This window comes from Stegodyphus dumicola, chromosome 11, assembly GCF_044657685.1.
Source record: "Stegodyphus dumicola isolate Sdum_Otavi_A_Nest chromosome 11, ASM4465768v1".
NCBI classification, from domain to species: Eukaryota; Metazoa; Arthropoda; class Arachnida; order Araneae; family Eresidae; genus Stegodyphus; species Stegodyphus dumicola.
Window position 1 is genome coordinate 92980497 of NC_140778.1, and position 19702 is coordinate 93000198.

At 33.5% G+C, this 19702-nt stretch overlaps 1 protein-coding gene across 4 annotated transcripts in view; it reads left to right on the forward strand.

Annotated features, from left to right (window-relative positions):
- LOC118205012 (organic cation transporter protein-like) overlaps positions 1–19702 on the forward strand; it is a 139241-nt gene that overhangs the window by 18333 nt on the left and 101206 nt on the right. Inside the window, exons 1-2 of one of the 4 annotated variants that reach the window (XM_085827000.1) lie at positions 6021–6170; positions 18161–18286. The exons of 2 other annotated variants lie outside the window; for them this stretch is intronic. The gene's annotated coding sequence lies outside the window, so the exon portion shown is untranslated. Of the gene's footprint in view, positions 1–6013; positions 6171–18160; positions 18287–19702 lie in introns of those variants that run through there. One more of the 4 variants, XM_085826999.1, reaches the window with a different exon arrangement.

Below are 19702 nucleotides of genomic sequence, written 5' to 3' on the forward strand. Positions count from 1 at the left end.
TGCTAGCCCCATGATAACTGTGTCAGGGCACATGACTGCGAAGACTTATGTGAACATTTTGGACGATCAAGTTCATCCCATGGTACAAACTTTGTTCCCCGATGGTGATGGTGTCTTCCAAGACGACAAAGCCCCTGTTCACACAGCTCACATTATCCAGGACTGGTTTTCTGAGCACGAGGATGAGTTGTCCCATCTCCCATGGCCACCACAGTCACCAGACCTGAATATTATCGAACCTTTGTGGTCTACATTGGAACGGAAAAGTGCGTTCTCGTTATCCACCGCCAACATCGTTATCTGAACTTGCCACCGTTTTGCAGGAAGAATGGTATAATATTCCTTTGGCAAACATACAGGAACTGTATTTATCCATTCCGAGAAGACTGCAAGCTGTTTTGGATGCCAACGGGTTTCCTACACCATATTAAGCAAAGAAACATGTTTTTTTTTAAAGGTGTTTCCATATTTTTGTCGAAGCCCTGTATGTGTTCACATAACAATGTGTTGTCATGTCCCATACATCCGTAGATGACATATGGGACATGCCAACCCATTATCAGTATTCAGAGGTATTGCTACACGAAGGCTAATGTATTTAACTGATCTTTCAAATCAGAATAGCACAATTTTACTTCTTTGCAGGAAGTATTGCAATCGCGAAAAGTATCAGGTATCATATTTCAACGAAAAATCCATTTTGACCGCTCTCGAAATCATTTGAAACATGGTTTTGCGTGACATCTATACGTACGGACAGAATAAAGGATTTTTTCTCGAAACGCGTAGAGAAATGGATCTAAAATGGATTCAGAAGAGATCTTTTCGAGACGTACGTAAGTACGCATGTGTATATTTTGTAAAGCTCTAAAAATGAGTACCTTAAGAATATTGAAATTTTGTATATGGGACTTCTATAACATGTAGTTGTGCGCCTTCCTTTTTGGTTACAATCGTCCGCACCCAAAAGGATATATATATATACCCACTCTATGACCCCACTCGGTGATCTCAAGTCTTTAAGGAAGTAAAAAGGAAGTATTGTAATCGCGAAAAGCTTCGGGCAGCATATTTCAACGAAAATATCGACTTTCACCGCTATCGAATGCAATTTAACGATGTTTTTGGGTGATATCTGTACGTAAGGACAGAATAAAAGACTCTTTTTCTCCAAAATAAACTAAAAAACTGCTTTAAAATGAATTCTGAAGAGAATTTTTCGTGGCGTCTGTACGAACGTATGTACGTACGTGCCTCGCATAGCTCAAAAACGAGTAGCCTCAGAACGTTAAAATTTTGTATATAAGACTACTGTAGCATGTAGATGTGCAGCTCGTATTTTGGTTTCAATCGGCCGCGCCAAACGTATATCCACTCTGTTACCCGGCTCAGTGATCTCAGTTTCTTTACACTTATATGTTTGTAAATTGTACATTTTTTGCTTTAAAAATGATTGAATTATGTTGTTTTAATCTTCCGGTTAAAGATTTTATGCCTTTAGTAAATCTCTATGCAATATTTTTAGAATTATCAACAATTTTAAAGTTGTTTAAGTGCCGCTAAGCTTAATACTTCTCTTGATGGCTGCCATTGTTTGTTTACATTTGAAACAGCAGGATAGTGGAATTGTTGCCAATCTAGAGAAACTTAGCTTCGCAACAACAAAGATAACGCCTTCATTTATTATTGCCAATTAAATCATGCTTAATCCTTTCTGGAATTTTTTCGAGGAAATAAGCTTTTAAGATTTACTTCCTAATTTTTAATATAGATATTTGGAGTTTTTATGTATTTCTGCCTTCTCGCGAAGTGAGAACTGAATTAATTGAATGAGAAATACTCAATCGTTTGTGAAAAACTTGCTTTTTTGTTTTGTTTGCTTAATTTTTTTATACATCATTCTAGCTTTATTATAGTATTTGAATAGAACATGTGGCAACGATTCGATAATTCTACTCTTTAAATGATATAAATTTTGTGCATTCTGAGTTATAATATGAACGAAATATAATACTGTTAAATGAACCTAGCGCCAGAGTGTCGCTATGGTAAACAAAGTGAATTTTAAAGAATGCATTTATTCTACTGTGGTTTATGCGCTGTCGGCGAAGTAGGTTTAATTCAATCTAATAAGTTTAAATGAAATGGAAGAAAAAATGCGTATAATTTAATATTCCGTACAAGGAAGTCATGTGGTGAACACATCAGACTTAATAAATTTGCATTTTTTCCTTTAAAAGCAATTGAATTATTGAATTACGTTCCGGCTGAGGTTCTTATGCCTCAGCCGGAACGTAAGAACAGATCTCTTTAATTTCCATGCAATAGTTGCAGAATTATCAACAATTAAAAAGTTGTTTAAATGCTACTAAGCCGCCATTTGTTTACATTTGAAAGTCTTAGCAAACCAGTGAATTAAATTAGTTTCTGCACCAATTTCAGTGTCTTTTTGTTTAGTGGGTTTCAATTTTGTACACGGAAAAATCTGTCTTCCTGACTGCTTCCCGAATTGTTTGATTTTGCCTAGAAACTCTAATTTTAATTGTAAATAAAGTGTTTTTTTAAATGTTTTTAACTATGTTTGATGTTTTACGTTTTCCCGCATTTTACAATTTGTTATGAAGATGGTTTGACTTTTTATGTATTTGTGTCTTGCCGCGAAATGAGATTTAAATTAATTGAGAAATATATGTCTAATAAAATTCGAGGAAATAAGTCTGAATGAAATACAACAAAATACGTGTATAATTTAATATGCTGTATAATGTAGTCATGTGGTGTGCACATCAGATTTTGAAATCTATTTTGACCGCTCTCGAATCCATTCGAATGATTTTTTTGCGTGATATGTGTACATACGGGCAGAATAAAGGACTCTTTTCCCAACACAGATTGTTAAAGGGATTTAAAATAGATTCAAAAGAATTTTTCATGACATCTGTACGTACATATGTATGTATCTCGCATAACTCAAAAACAAATAGCCTCAGAACGTTGAAATTTTATATATGATTCTCCAATAACATGTAGTTGTGCACCTCCGTTTTCGGTTGCAATCAGCCGCACCAGACGCATATATATACCCACTCTATTAACCGGGTCGGTGAACTCAGTTTTTTATTCTTAAATGTTGTTAAATTGTCTATTTTTTTTATATTGTTCTTACGTTCCGGTTAAGGCTTTTTTGCCTTTAGTTAATCTGCAGTCAATAGTTGTAGAATTATCAGCAATTCAAAAGTTGCTTAAGTGGCCTTAAGCCTAATGAAGCCGCCATTTGTTTACATTTGAAAGTCTTAGTAGAACAGTGAATGAAGTCAGTGTCTGAGCAAAGTTAAACTGCGCCGGAGCCCGGCTCCGGTACTTCTTAGTTTTGGGGATAAATCATAATTCTAGTCGGAGCGCACCGGAGCCCTAACTGAGAAAGCTCCCGCGCTTCTTTTTTGTAACTGAAAAACAATTTCAGTAGAAATTTGATCTCGAAAATTTTATTTTTTGCAATAAAATTATATTACAAATCGCTTATTAAATTTTAATTTATCTCTTTACATTTTATTTAATATTTATTTAATTATTTAATTACGTTTATCTTTAATTACTTAACTATTTTAATAATAATAGTAAATGTATTTTATTGAATTAAATAATAATAATTAATTAAATAATAATTGACAAATACTAATTATTAAAATTAATTAAATAATAACTACTTTCGTAATAATTAAATATTATATTTTTAAAATATTAATGATTTTAATACTCATTTTATTTATTTATTTACTTTTGCTCCTCTTTGCTGACGGTCTTCCATTAGGCTCCGGCACTTCTAATTTTAGAAATTAAGCCCTATGTCTGAGGCAACTTCACCAACTTTTTACCGAGTGGAACCAAAAGTAAACTTTCAGTTCTCTACGCCGGAAAATCTGGCGTCCCGCCCACTGGCCGAATTTTTTGTTTTTGCGTAAAAACTCTAATTTTAATTGTAAGATTTTTTTTACTGTTTCTAACTGTATTTCGTTGTTTTCTTTTTCTGTATTTTACAGTTTTCAATGAAGTTGTTCCGAGTTTTTACGCATTTTTGCCTTGCCCGCGAAGTGAGACCTGAATTAATTGAATGAAATATATTTCTAATGAAATTCGAGGAATTAAGTTTAAATGAAATACAGCAAAAAATGTATATAATTTAATAGTGCGTACAAATTTAATAGTCATGTGGTGTCCAAATGAGAGTTTTATTGTAGGGAATTATCACATGCCCCCATTTATGCTGTTATGTGTAAGTGTTTAGCACATTCAACTACTTTGCACAAGACCCGTGGTCCGAATCCCAGAGGTAGCATACTTTACTTTTCATGTTTCCTGCTACAAAAATCCTAATAACTTCTACAACTTAACAAATGAAGTAATTTAAACGCAACAAAAGCATTTTTTATCTTTTTTAACTTTCCCTTTTCTACGGTATATTTAACTAAAATAATCTTTCTGATCTAATTAAGGTAAAATGGTATATAGTCTAACTCCTTTTTACTTCCTTGTACGAAGTAAAAAGGAAGTATTGTAATCGCGAAAAGTTTCAGGCAGCATATTTCAACGAAACTATCCATTTTGACCGCTATCGAATGCAATTTAACGATGTTTTTGCGTGGTATCTGTACGTAAGGACAGAATAAAAGATTCTTTTCCTCCAAAAAAAAATTATAAAACTGCTTTAAAATGAATTTTGAAGAGAATTTTTCATGGTTTCTGTACGTACGTACGTATGTATCTCGCATAACTCAAAAACGAGTAGCCTCTGAACGTTGAAATTTTGTATATAGGACTGCTATGACATGTAGATGTGCACCTCGTATTTTGGTTTCAATCGGCCGCACCAAATGTATATAAATATATTTATATACTATACCTAATTTTTAAATAACATGGCCGTCATGCTTGTTTACATTTGAAACAGCAGAATAGTAAATTTGTTGCCAATCTAGACAGACTAAGCTTCGCAACAACAAAGATAACGCCTTAATTTATTATTGAGAATTAAATCATGCTTAATCCTATTTTATCCTGCGTATAATTTAATATTCCATACAAGGAAGTGATGTGCTGTACACATCAGGTTTTTTAAATTAATATTAGCACTAGTAGTATTTTTAATAAAGAGCTATATTATAAATGCTTTACAATATGTGTGTATATATGTATATATAGTTAACAGAAGAATATATATATGTTTTAATTATAAATAATTAATAAAAGGCTATACATGTATAATGACACATAATTAATAAAAGGCTATACATGTATAATGACACATAATTAATAAAAATTTATATTAGAGTGCCTTGTGTTATAGAGAATAATTATTTGTAATGTACCATAACGAGTTTATTATGCAATGTTTTATTACATGCCATTAATATTGTTTGTCAACTTTTACATGTTGTAATTTTATATATGCGATAGATGTGCCAGATATCACGGTATTGGCTCTATATTTATTTCGACATACAATTTGAACATCATGTTTTTTAAAATAAAAAACTTAAATTCCAGTCATTTGGACGAAACTTTAAATATATATATATATATATATATAGTCCATGTTAGAAATTTTTATTACTTTTTCTCATAATTTGGCTTCAATCCATTTTGATGTTTATCGATAGCATTCGAAAGAAGTATTAGTAACGACAACGACAAAAAGTGCACGCGTTTCAGACAGATCGAATATCAGAATATCTGTCTACATTTAATCAAAGTTCTCTACATTAGATGCATATTAATCTTTCATTGATAAAAAAATACGAGAACCACCTTCTCAATGAAGAGTAAAATATCAAAAACAAATATTTTATCTAAACTTCGAAATAAGGCAGTAAGCTGTTAGCAAACGTGATCTTATTTTATCAGCTTTGTTCGTAAAAGAGCCAGTTGGACTTAAAGAACGAAAAGTAAAGCAAGCAGTCGCTTGTAAATATCGTGGAAGATTCGAACAAGCGATTCGTCAGCATGAGACGGATGCGGCGAAGGAGCAGTGAGGAGAAGAGGGGAGGGGTAGAAGAAGAAGAGAACGTGATTTTGGCCCGCCAAGGTGCGGCAGCTGTGGTTCAAGTAAAGCTCGCTTTCGGATCAACACGAAAACATCTTCTAACTCCTCTCTGCTGCTCCAGTTATAGAACGTAAGTGAGAATGTTGCCATTCGTTTTCATACTTTTATCTGTTTATATTTGGAATTCATTTTAGATGTTTTCATTTAGATTGAATATTTAAGACAAATATTCCTAATTAATATTTTCCATTTTCTCAGACATACGGAAATTTTTGAAGGTAAATAGGAATGTAAGGAAATTTCTTCTGTTAGAAATTTACAATGCATTTGATTTACGAACACTTTGATACAAAACAGATTTTTTTCCTCTTTTCGAATTTTATTCCGAAAATTTTAATTACAAAAATGATGCTTTTCATCGGGTATTTAATTTATATGGGCGAAATCCTGGAATTATTTATTGGAGAAATATTAATTTAAATAAAAATTTCTTCTGTTAACTTGAAAACTCTTATTTAGCTGGTGCTTCTTCTTCTTCTTATTATTATTATTATTATTATATATTTTGTAAAACTCGCTTACATTTTTATATGTAAATGAAGAATTTGACGATCTTCAGATGGATATTGTGCTTTAGTGTAATTATACTACTCAGAGAGGGTAGAAGATTTTATTACATGTTTGGATACATTATTACTTTAAAGGTTTGCTTTAAAACTTACTGTTTTAAATGAAATACTCTTAAGAAACTGTTAACATTTAATCTAGCTATAAAAGTGAATTATTATCATTAATCCAAAACGGAATCCTCCATCGAATATGGGAATCTGAAAGCCCGAATTTGGAATTTGTTTTACTATCGGTTTCATATTTTGTAAACTTTGACGAATTTTTGATTAATTAAACTCAACGATTTGAAAGCGAACAATGGCAACACTGTACAATATATATATATATATATATATATATGTATATATGTACAATATATATATATATATATGTATATATGTACAATATATATATATATATATATATATTTATTATATATCCAGCGCGCGAGACTGTGAATCGCAAAGTCTAAAGATAGGCTCATTTTAAAATTATTTTGCGATATTGCTAAATATCGCAAAATTTAATTTTATGGTTTAAGTGCGAAGACCACAATATTTAATAAATAATGGTAGCACATAAAACGTTAATAAATCGCCTTTTTGGGCGTAATGTAAAATCTGAAAGCTTTCAAATTTTTTTAGCTCCAAGGGTGATAGCCCAGATTAATTCCCTGTTAACTTATTCGTTTATTTATTAATTCGTTTTATTAATTTCGTTTTTGGAATTTGTTTTATTATTTGCTTCATGTTTTGTAAAGCCTTTATGAGTTTTTGATTAAAAACGCTTTAACGAACGTTCAACGATTTCAAAGCGAGAAATGGCAACACTGCGAAAAAAAAAATTTTTATCTCCAACGTGCGTGACTGTGTATCGGAAAATCTAAAGATATACGCTTTTTAAATTATTATGCGATACTGCTGTTGAATAGAATTTTATGGTTTAAATGCGAAGAGTATTTATGGTTTAAATGCTTAATAAATAAAGGTAACACACAGAACGTTAAAAAAAAAGCCCCTTTGGGCGTAATGCAAAATCTGAAAACTTTTTTAAAATTTAAAAAATGTTAAAAATTTTCAGAAAAAAGTTTTAAAAAGCTTTAAAACAATTTAAGTTAACCAAAAAATTAATTAAAATTTTTTATTTATTAAAAAGCTTTAAAACAATTTAAATTAAATCAAAAATTAATTTTCAGTTTTTGAAAGCTTGAAGAAGCTTTCAAAAATTGACTTTTTAAAATTTTTATTTCCTCTTTTTTTGTATTCTTTTGTTTGGCTAGGAAGAGAGTCTTAAATTATGTTCCTTCAGCAATGAATTCTTCACTACGTTTTCTATCTTTTTAAAAACATTCATTTCTACAAAATTTATTTGAAAAAACTATTTTAAAATATCTTGACTATTGTCTGAGATTGATATGCACAATTAATGTTACAGAAAGATGTAATTCTTGTGACGGAATTTTCTGATTGTGGAAATTATACATTTTCGATTTCCGAGGTTTAAAAACTATTTATGAAAATCAAAATTGTCGATATGTTTAATGCACAAAATGTTTTCATAGGCAGTTATTACGAGAAGTGAAATGAATTTTGTAAATAATTTCTGAGTGGCTTTGTATAAATTGGTTATTTAGTTTGACTTTGTATAAATTGGTTATTAGGCTTTGTATAAATTGGTTATTTAGTTTGACTTTGTATAAATTGGTTATTAGGCTTTGTATAAATTGGTTATCTAGTTTGACGCAAATTCTCCCCCTCTTTTTTTTGGGGGGGGGGGGTATAATTTCTAAACTGTCCAACTGAAATTTCTTGAAAAAATTTAATTTTATTTTCCAAAGAAATTAAGCGAATTTAATCCAAATAATTTAATTTCAGTCAACTCACTGAATATTTGTAATTTACAAAACTGGTTTATTTAGCTAATTATTGAACAGTTTTTGAAAACGCAGAATTTAAATTGAATTTTAACTCTTTCTCGCCTTATTTTCGCAAGTGGTAAAATAGGAATTTAATGATTATAATAAAACATATTAACTAGTTTTAGACTCACAAATGAGATAAAATTATTTTTTTTATCCTTGCATTATTTCCACGTTAAAAACTATTCTGTTTATCATTTTAAAATTCGTTAAAATTTGTTTTGAAATTCTATCTAAATTTTTTAGTTGAAATTTTCAGAATTCCTTTTACGTATTTATTTTAAAAAATTATTTTGTTTAACACTCTTTTAAAAGGCTTAAACTTTCCGTTTATTTTTCAAATACTTCGGTACGCAAATTCATAAAATTGGCTAAAAACAAATTTAGTAATATATCATATAAAACGATAAATGATTTTCATTTTAAAAGTCAAATAAAAACACTTTTTTAAATGCAGATTATTTGTAAGCAAAATGCTCTATTATATATTTATAGTTTTTTAAATTCACTTATTTTTTAGATATCTGAATCTAAACCTTTAAAATTTTACCCACTAACTAAAAGTAACATTTTCAAGATTGAATAACTTCATGAATACGTCACATATATATTTTTCTGAGATAGAATAAAATGAAATATTCTATTGAAATTGTTATTTACGAAATTATTAAGTAAACGGGATCTGGCAAAATAAATGTAATCAAAATTATTCATTTAATAACGACTTTAGCTCTTTCTGTTTTTTAAAACTCCAGAAGTTTCTTACTGTTATTATTGTTCTTGCAATTATTGTTTTCAGAAAAACTAGCATGTTCAATAACCATGTTCTAGGTCATGTTATGAGGTAGGGAGTTAGGTATGGCACGGTTCCCCCTCCTGGCAAGCCCAAGCTAGCCTTATGACTTTTCTAGGCCGGCCATGTTATAAAGTTCCTCCAGCATGCTTTCTTGGTGTAAGGGTTGCACACTCGGAGCGGATTCAAGAGGTCCAGATTCGTGTCCAGGCGAAGGCATTACTAATTTTCCATACTCCCAGCATAAAAAAAAATGACTTTACAACGTATTCCAGAAGAGGATTTTTTTTTTTTTTTTTTTTTTTTTTTTTGGTAACACCTCTTTACTAAAAATGAAAATTTCCGTACCCGCTGTTCCCAATAATAACAATATTATCTACCTATAAAGATAGTGAGAACAAAAAACATGTCACCCAACCAGGATAGTGATTAGTGACTGTGATTACTGTACCGAAAAGACGGGGTTTGAATTCCGGAGAGGGTATGGATGTTTATAAATGTATAGTGTCTGTGCGGTATAGGGCAAATATGTGAGGAACCGAAAGTCCTTTTTAGAGTTTGGTGACCGTGAACTAAATCACATTACGGGTCTACTCCCCCTTTGGGCACTTGGTGGAGGTTCACCCTCCACTATTACCCTTCCAGGGGAGCAGCGCACCACCTGGATATGATACCAGGCAGCACTGGCCGTCAATTGCTCCTGCCAGTCGCTTGGGCGAGCCCGTCGCAGAGGGCCGTTACCCAGCAACCAACCGCTCAGGAGCGCTCAGGACATGCCGAGGCCGGCCAATGAGTGACCTTTCCCAGGGCCTTCAGAACCCTATGTTCATGAATTTTATACCCCCCCCCCGTGGCCGAGACTACCTAGGTACAGATCCTAGCCAGTAGCTTCGCAGAATTCTCTACCGTCGACCTCCGGGGGGGTATTGGAGACAGGAGAAGTGAGGTGGAAGATCCTCGGATCCGTCTCTCTGAGGTGCTCTCGGTCAAAATGGAGGGGGGCGGAACTGAGCTAAAGTCGGGCATTCACATATATGGTGTTCAAGGCTCTGAATGTCGTGGGCTTGCGCTGACCATTGTCAGACAAGTGAGATAGGTTAAAACAACAACAGGACAAAAGCATAATGTATAAAGGTTTTATTATAAAAATATACTGTTTGCACACACGTATGTAAATAAATAAATAAATGGGACAGATGAGCTTGCTATTATTGATAAAATTTTCAATTCTTAATTGAATAGAAGAAAGTGCGCAGCGTAAATTATATATTATGTTTGTAGCGTAAATTATATATTATGTTTGTAGCGTAAATTATATATCATGTTTGTAGCGTAAATTATATATTATGTTTGTAGCGTAAATTATATATTATGTTTGCAGCGTAAATTATATTTTATAATATTATGTTTGATTTTATGATTCGCTTTTACTGCTACAACTTCTGAAAACGCCGTTTCGCACAAATAAGTGCTTGAAAACGGTATTACAGTTGTAGCCTTGCTCTGCAATGTTGGAATAAAACTCCGAGATATTCTACCCAAAATAATATTGGCTTATGCATCTTCTGAAATTCACATTTAGCTGCAGAATCATTTATAATGCTCAAAGCTTGTTCTTGTAGTATTTCCGGCAACACACCTTTGTCAACGTAAAAAGGATTTGTCACCAGTTCTATAAATGTTATCATCACACGAGTGTTTGCGAAGTAACTGTTGAATTTCTCAATGTAGTAGCTCAAAAAAAAAAAATTGATATATTATTCTTATAAGTATCCTTAAAAACCTTTTCGAAGCACTCTTATTCCAAGATTCCAAATAATTTGGGAAAGCGGCAATAATTGCAGCTAAAATTTTACGTTCCGAGAGTTACAACTTATAAGTATACGCTGTGATGACGTCCCGATGCTAAACTATGTTCGAATTTGCACCTTGTATTTTCAAGTTCAGTGAATTTCAATGAATAGAAGACATCCGATAGATAAGCCAATACAACTTGAACGCTTCGCTTTTAGAATTCCACATTCAATTGAGTTTGATTTTGAATTTCAAGAAACTGAATCCTTTCATCTCGAAAAAATATCTTCTGTATCCATTTTAAATAAGTTTTATAATTCGTTTGGAGAAAAAGAGTCTTTTATTCTGTCCTTAGGTACAGATGTCACGCAAAATCATCGTTAACTTGCATTCGATAGCTGTCAAAATGGATATATTCGTTAAAATATGGTACCCGGAATTTTTCGTGATCACAATACTACCTTTACTTCGTACAAGGAAGTAAAAATGATGGAAATGTGCCATTAAAAACCATTTCTTCAGAATACGTAAAGAAAAATGAAGGTTGTTATTCAAAATAAAATGTATGCTTTTTTGAATTTTAAAAAACTGAATCTTTTCATCACGAAGTTCAAATAATCTTGCTAACACATTTATTAACATAATAAATTTATTAAATAATCTTGATAACATATTATAGCCAGCGTAATTCGGTATGAAATAACAGTGTTTTAAGGGGGGGGGTCATACACCTTAAATCCCTTATGATCTTCGAATATGTGACTGTTGCAAGAATTGGGATATTTTATTTATTTTAAAAGCAATTACTTCCACCCTTTTACAGCTCACTACATAATAATTGCTAATTTGGGAACTAGTAACCAGAAAGTTTGTGTTGCCACAAATATTTTTGTAATTTATCTGCTTTGGAAGAAAATGTTTCGTCATGTTTCCACCTTGCTCGCATGATATTTTAAAAATGGCTAATTGTACATATTTGAAATTTGATGGATGTCTTTATAAAGGCACTATTTTCTCACTAAACCAAAAATCTGATGAATATTTAATACTAAAATATTTTATGCACGAAAACATCTCATATTTTTTATTAAAATACATTATATAAACTCAACTCCAAATAAAATAAAATTTTAAAATGAAATTCTTAGAATTTTTGCTGCATAGTTGTTTTCAAATATTATAGAAGCTTTATATTAAATATGGAATCAGATTATGCGACAGAATGTTTCAAAATGTGCAAGCGAGGTGGAAACATGACGAAACCTTTTGCCACAAAGCGGATTAAATTATAAAAATATTTGTGGCAACACAAACTTCCTGATTACTATTTCAGAAAGCAACTATATTACGTAATCAGCTGTATAAAGTTGGAAGTAATTGCTCTTAAAATAAATAAAATATTCCAATTCTGGCAACAGTCACATATTCGAAGACCTTATCGGTTTTAAGGTGTATGAGTCTCCTTAAGTTCTTTTCCGAAATCTACTGAAAGGAACGTAAAAAATCAAATATTTAACACTTTTTTAACATGATTGGCAATTTGGATGCATAATTTTAAGACATCGTCGAGTTCGTTTGGAAGTGTTTTAGTTGTCAATCTTGACGGTGTTATGACACAGTGAATAACAGACACATTGGGATTTTTTTGTCTGACTTTTCTGTACGAATCCTGGATGAAATCCAAGTTCTGACGCAGCGCCGTCTATGCATATGCCTATCAGCTTTCGCCGTGAGAGTTCACATTCGTAAAAAAATTCAGAGATTGCTATCATTATATGAATTGCTTTTGAAGTAGTCCTAACTTACATCAACAACATCTTATCTTTAATTTTAAATGTATCGAATGAAAACCAACAGTTGACAACATTTTGCGATGTCTGTACTCTCGTCCAACTGTACTGCACAAACATTCGATTCTTTCACGGTCTCCATTGACAGAATTTTTATGTTTTCGCCATATTGTCAATGCGGCGTTTCGGAGTGTTGTCAAGAAAGCGGTATTTTGGGAAGATTTTTCTTTACTTTCTAGTCCAAGAATAATATTAGCTGCTTTTTAACAGGCAGGGTTTGACGAGTGTTTCTCCGATAATGACTTTTCTTGGCGTTTCTTGAGTAGGGATAACCTATCCGAGGCGAGCGCTTTTTCAGATGTTTGAGAAAAGGATCCGGTATTATCCAATTTCATACGTTTCAAACTTGCCCATTTCGTAGCAAAAATATTCCTTCTGTCTTTTAAATCACTATGTTTTGCCGACAAATGTCGCTACAGACGAGAATGTCTCATAGCATCATTGCTATGCTTCGTAACAAACATTTTGGCTGGTTGACAACATTTTTTTTTTTTTTTTTTGTATAACAGCAAACCCGTTTTTAATATAATCATCATCGTATTTGCGTTTTTTTTGCCGAACTCAACGAAGTAAAAAATGAACTTACGCAAGTACAGTTTATTTTCATATTAAAAGTACTCATAACTGTCCTGCTTGTGTGATCGATACTGACTGAATCGAGGCCCAACTAAAACCCGGGCTCAGTGTGGTGGCGTGGCGCGGTTGGTGTGGCGCCCGCTGCGGCGGAGTATTGCTCGCCCCGCCTACACCCCTTGACGTCGCGTTTTCTTTTGGAGGAGCGCCTCCCCCACTTCGAAAATCGATATTCTTGGTTACTATTCGACGATTACTTGCACTTTTGTAAGACTATAAAGATTCAGATAACAGAATAGGCTGATTCCGGCTAAAAATTTCATTATTTTTATTTAACATGTTCAAAGACTGAATACTTAGCTGTAAAAAACAACTCTACTTTTCCTAATATGTTGATTAGAAGTGGAGATACACCAGTTTTTCTGACAGATGACAAACCGGACTGTTCCCACACCGGAAGTCAAAGTTTAAAGGACAAATTAAAGATACAATTAGCGCCCCTTTTTGAAGTTATGTTCTAAGTAAATAAACTTAAGCATTTCAATATGTTTGAAGAATCCGGTAACGTATTTTTATTTTTTCACATTTTGGTTTGACAACGTGAATAGTTGTGTAAAATATGCCACTGAAAACTTTTTAAGCGATTTTTGATAATATTTTTTTTGTGATTTATGTTCACAGTAACCATGATAACTCCAAAAGTTCCTTATAGAATAACTTGAAATTTTTCCCACAGAGTTCGCACATTATTATACACGATATAGAATAAAAGTTAAAAAATCAGCCATATAGAATTTGAATTACATGATTTTTTATTCAATAATGTATGTATTATTGTTTTTAATTCTTGAGTGCTGACTAACATATTAGGCTAGCGCGTTTTAAATGCTGTTTGCATTGCGCATTGTATAGCATTCTTAGCAGTTTGATGTGTAATTACTGATTGTGTGTTGCCATACTAAGAAGAGCTGTACGATTATTTTTGTCGAAATTCCAGAACTGTAAAGTGTTTCTTTTGGCAAAATTTATTCGGTGATTTGAAATGAAAGGATTTAGAGTCTTTTAAGAAGAGGGCCATATGTTACGATGTGTACGTCTTTCTTTTGCTCGAACGTCGAGTATCGTAATAGGGCGAGATATTCGATGATTTATAATTTTTTTTGCATGCCATAAAGAGTTCTCGGCAAGTAATTTGATTGATTGAATTGTTAATTGCAAAATTACGTATACTTTATGAGAGCCGCGTGCTATGGTTTCAAGGACATGCAGCGAAAGGTCATACTGAGGAAAAAAATACCCCAGCAAATGAGACTGTTAACTATCGGAGTTGTTTTGTTTCAACGTGTATCTCTTCATTACTGCTTATAATAAACAGTGTACAAATGTATAATGTATATCGCTGCGTAGTGTTATACATTCATGTTCTTATAGACCAAATTGGGCATGGTTTTCAATTATAGAAAAAGTAACATAAATAAATAGAAGTAAACAAAAAATGAGTCCCCTAAAATATTTTTGACATCATATTTTCACGAGGAATTAATACAAATATGAAAATAATTTTGCATTTTTGATAACGACTTGAATCAGTTATTGAGAATTAATTCTTGAATTTAAAAAATTTGAGATATATTACAAAACTTTTTTATGGTGAAATAGTTATACCTGTAAATAAAACAACTTTAGCAGCAGATACTCTGAAATTTTTTCAGTATACGCCCAGCAGCGGCCGAGCGGTAAAGTCGCTGAACACTGGTAGTTCGGTCCGAAGACGAATCCCGCAAACGGGCATGTTACATAGGTGTTTTCGTGGTTTTTTCCATGTGCACCGAGTATATGAGCCAATTTTCCTTAGAAAATCCTCAACAAAGGCATCCCTCCCCGCAGGCAGGTACCCCTTGTGTGCTTTGCTATAGTCAAATAAACCAAACCTTTTGGTTTACAGACTCTGAATTTTTATCTTTATTTTTTGTAAAAAAATTACTATTTATAGAATCAACACTCCACATTAAAAAAAATAAAACCTGGTTTAGTGAAATTGTTATTTCAGTTTTACGTATTCCCCTCTCTTGGGGAGGGGCATTAGCCAAAATTATCATAGAGCTTAAGCAGATAACCTAGTTTACTCTGCTAAGTCAAATAAAAAATGCTTCATAAATTCGTGCAAACTTCAAAAATTCATAGTAAAAGAAGTTAAGCTCGGAAAAAATTTCAATTTACACGGATATGATCAGAGGAACATTGCATTTTTTTCATGTACAAAAGAAAAAAAAAGTTCCAAAAGAGTCATACTGAGAGTTTTATGCAAATCGGGCAAACACAAATAGACAATGAAACACGTCACAATAACATGGCATGTGCCTTTATTTTAAAGTAAAGATGTTCAGCAGGAGCACCAACAGAAATCATTAGGCAAATGAGCAGCGTCAGTACTTTTATTACAAGTAAATATAGCATATCAGCATGGATGCCACCGACGGTCCATCGAATGTCATCTTTCAGTTCCACCAAAGTGGCTGAAGAACCCTGATGTATACGAGACTTTAAGTATATCCCCACAATAAAAAATTTGCCTGGGTTAAGTCTGGTGATCATCATTACCTTTTAAACTTACAACCTCGACTTAGACCATCCTGCATGAAGGTGACACCATCCTGCATGAAGGTGACGGCAGGTAACTTATGTCTTTCCTGCAGTGCAGGCAGAACGTGATCACGCAAAAACGTAACGTACCGATTGGCAGTAACTGTACAAGTTGTCCAGCCGGATACGGGTGACAGGTGAGAGCGGATCCGGACACCCGGGCCGCTTACTAGGACTATTCGGGTATGGTCCGGTATCCGCAAGTGTACAACGCGATAATTCTTTGGCGCCCCAGAAGCGCTGCGACAGGAGCTTAATAGAAACTTTTGAACGCTGTTCAGAAAAAGAAAGAGCCCAAATTAAAGACCCGGTGAAACCCCACCAACAGCCACACGAGGAGAATGCAGTAGCTTGGTCGGGTAGTCGCAAGGGTTTGACGTCTCCCATATGCGACTGTTCTGTGTATTGACGTCATAGTGCAATGAAAAGTCCTCTTCAGCCATCCACATGATGTTCAGCAACAATTGCGGATCATGGTCGATCTATGCCAGTGCCCAGAGAGCAAAATTTTCTCTTTCTTCTGTAATTGACGGTAATAACTGATGAAGTGCCTGTATTTTGTATGGATACAGATGCAAGATTCCGCTCAGAATCAACGATTCCGGAAGCTTTGTTATTCTTAAAACTTCATGAGCACTGCTACTCTCCGTTGATATCTCGGCTGCCAGTTCTTTCGTGACACTTTGTACAACTTGGCAGCGGTCCGCTCTCAAGGGTGGTGTGCCACTTCATAGACGATCCTCCAAACTCCCCGTTTCCTCAAAATGTGGTACTAATTCAGTAATCCAGCTGATGAAAGAGGGCCTTTTTTGCGCCTTGAATCCTTTTTCCGTGCGAAACTTTAGCAGTGAATACTGTGGATTCAGATTCATGCAGAAATGCTTAACCATCAACTCTCGATTTAGTAACCATAATGTTGCCAGCCTCGAATGACGAATCCATTACCAGCTAGATGTTCTATTATTAGCATGATTTGCATAAAACGCCACAACGTTTAAGCGCCCTCTTTCGATTACTTCTGGAATTATTTTATTTTACACATGGAAAAGAAAAACATTTTGTATACATGGTTTCTCTGACCATATTTGCTCAAATCGAAATTTTTGCCGAGCATTATTTCTTTTATTATGAACTTCAAATTTATGACGTTACTTCAGGTACAATTAACTCCCGATTAACCGGGAGCGCCTTAACCAGCTCCATGTAGAATACCACTTCCGATTGTTGAGTTTTACCCAAAATCTAATCAACTCTATGAACGCGGAATACGGGAAATGGAAATTTTTGGAAGTGTTTCATGTAAGAGTTATCGTGAACGAAAACATTTTCACACACAAACAGGTACACATCACTGTGGAAACCATAAAAGTGACTCTAATCCACGCTTATTCACTGAAAATTCACTGTCGAATTTTTGAACCTAAAACATGACTTCCCTTACACATACATAAAGACTGGCCGAAGGTTAAAAAAAAGAACAGTCTTTTTCCGAGTTTGAAGTGTAAGTTTATATTGAAAATTTCATTTTAAAATACCAATTAAAGTTTTAAGTCGTATCAGTGACTAGTATGCTAAACAACTGTGTGTGTTGAAAGATGTTTGGAATGGAGTCGACTTCTACAATTGTGAAGGCGATAGTGATTAATATCCTCCCTACCTCTACTTTCTACACGTTTCGAGGCTTTACAGCTGTCAATATTAAACCACCTGTCTGCTTGTGACATATTTGTCGTAGCATTCTCACACCTGTCATTAGGTAAATTCGTGAGCTGTTAAGAAATACCATTTTGCACTTCATCTAAATATTCAAGAATTGAGGTTGTGAATTACAATGTTAACGACTTTTTACTTATGTGTTATTGGTAATGTAATGAAAAACATCTTCCCTTACTGATGCCAGGAACTGAATTTCAAGTTTTGGTACTTTATCAAATTTCTAGGCATACCTGTAACAGCTGAGAGCTGTTACGATAGTGTTTCCATTCAAAGACATCCACTGTTGGCTAAGCGAAGACCGCAGAGCAGTGAAATTCGATAAGGATTCAGCTTCCCAGTGAACATTACAGGTAGGCGCTTTCGTTATTTTTTCATGTGTAATATGAAAACCAGCTAATTTTTCTTGTAAAGTCCCCCCCGAAGGCATCCGTTTGTTAGGCAAATAAACATAGCGTGAGTTGCTATAGCAAAACTGTCGAATACAGACTAAAAGAAAATCTGTAGCTGACATTTCCTATTTGGTGTCGCATCTACATTTGCTGCAAAAATAACAACATTTAAAAGCTTAAAAATGTATTTGATATATGTAGTTATGGTGAATCTTTGAATTATGGTAACTTGGCTATTTTTTGGCGAAAATTTGGCGACCAACCCTGCTACTGCAACCTGCTAGTTTTTTTGGGGGGGGGACGCCATTTTGTTTTCACAATGTAAACGCTTTTTTTTTTTTTTTTTTAAACTCAACATTTTTTTTTCAACAATCTGCTAGCCGAATTACGCTTATGCTGGAACTTTTATGGAACAAAAGTGCTTAATCATGACGAAGATTAGGTGCGAAATTGAGAGAAAGTGCAGAATCGGCCACTTTTTCGCGCGTTTATAAGAATTGCTCATACGCGGTATCCATGTACACGTCGACCTATTTTCACTTAAAAAAATTCCCAGAATTGCACAAAAATGGCATTGCGCACACTCTTGACTTAATCCATCTTGATTGCGCACACTCTTGACTTCATCCATCTTGATTGAGAACACTCTTGACTTTGACATCGACCTATTTTCACTTAAAAAAATTCCCAGAATTGCACAAAAATGGCATTGCGCACACTCTTGACTTAATCCATCTTGATTGCACACACTCTTGACTTCATCCATCTTGATTGAGCACACTCTTGACTTTATGACATCGACCTGTTTTCACTTAAAAAGTCAAAGAAAACTGACAAAAATACAATTCTTCTTACTCATGTAAAAAGCGCCAAACAAATAAGTGGGCGATTTTGTACTTTAGCAGCGAAATTGTTTCTAAGTGCTTATTAGCTAAAATCACGATTGGAATTCTCCGGAAAGTGTCATATGACATGTCTCATGATCTCTCATTTCTCTCAGACAAAATAATCTGTGATTCGAACTGTGTACTTCGCTAAAGTCCTACCTAGTAACATTTATCGCCTTACCAAAAAGTCGCCAAATATACTCCAAGGATTAGCCGTACTTTTTGCTAACATTATAAGATGATTTCATAAAATGTGATTCATAAGCAAAAAAAGGGGGTAAATGATCGAACACAGACTACTAAATGTATTTATAATTTATCAAAAAATCAACCTCAGATTGACCAAAAGAGAAAGATCAGCATTCAAGGAAAACTGATATGAATCTATCATTTTTAAAGAACAAAACCATCTTGAGGTAATACGAATTACCGAAAATATATCACTTAGATAGAGAAATATATAAATAATAATAAAGAAAAAAATTATATC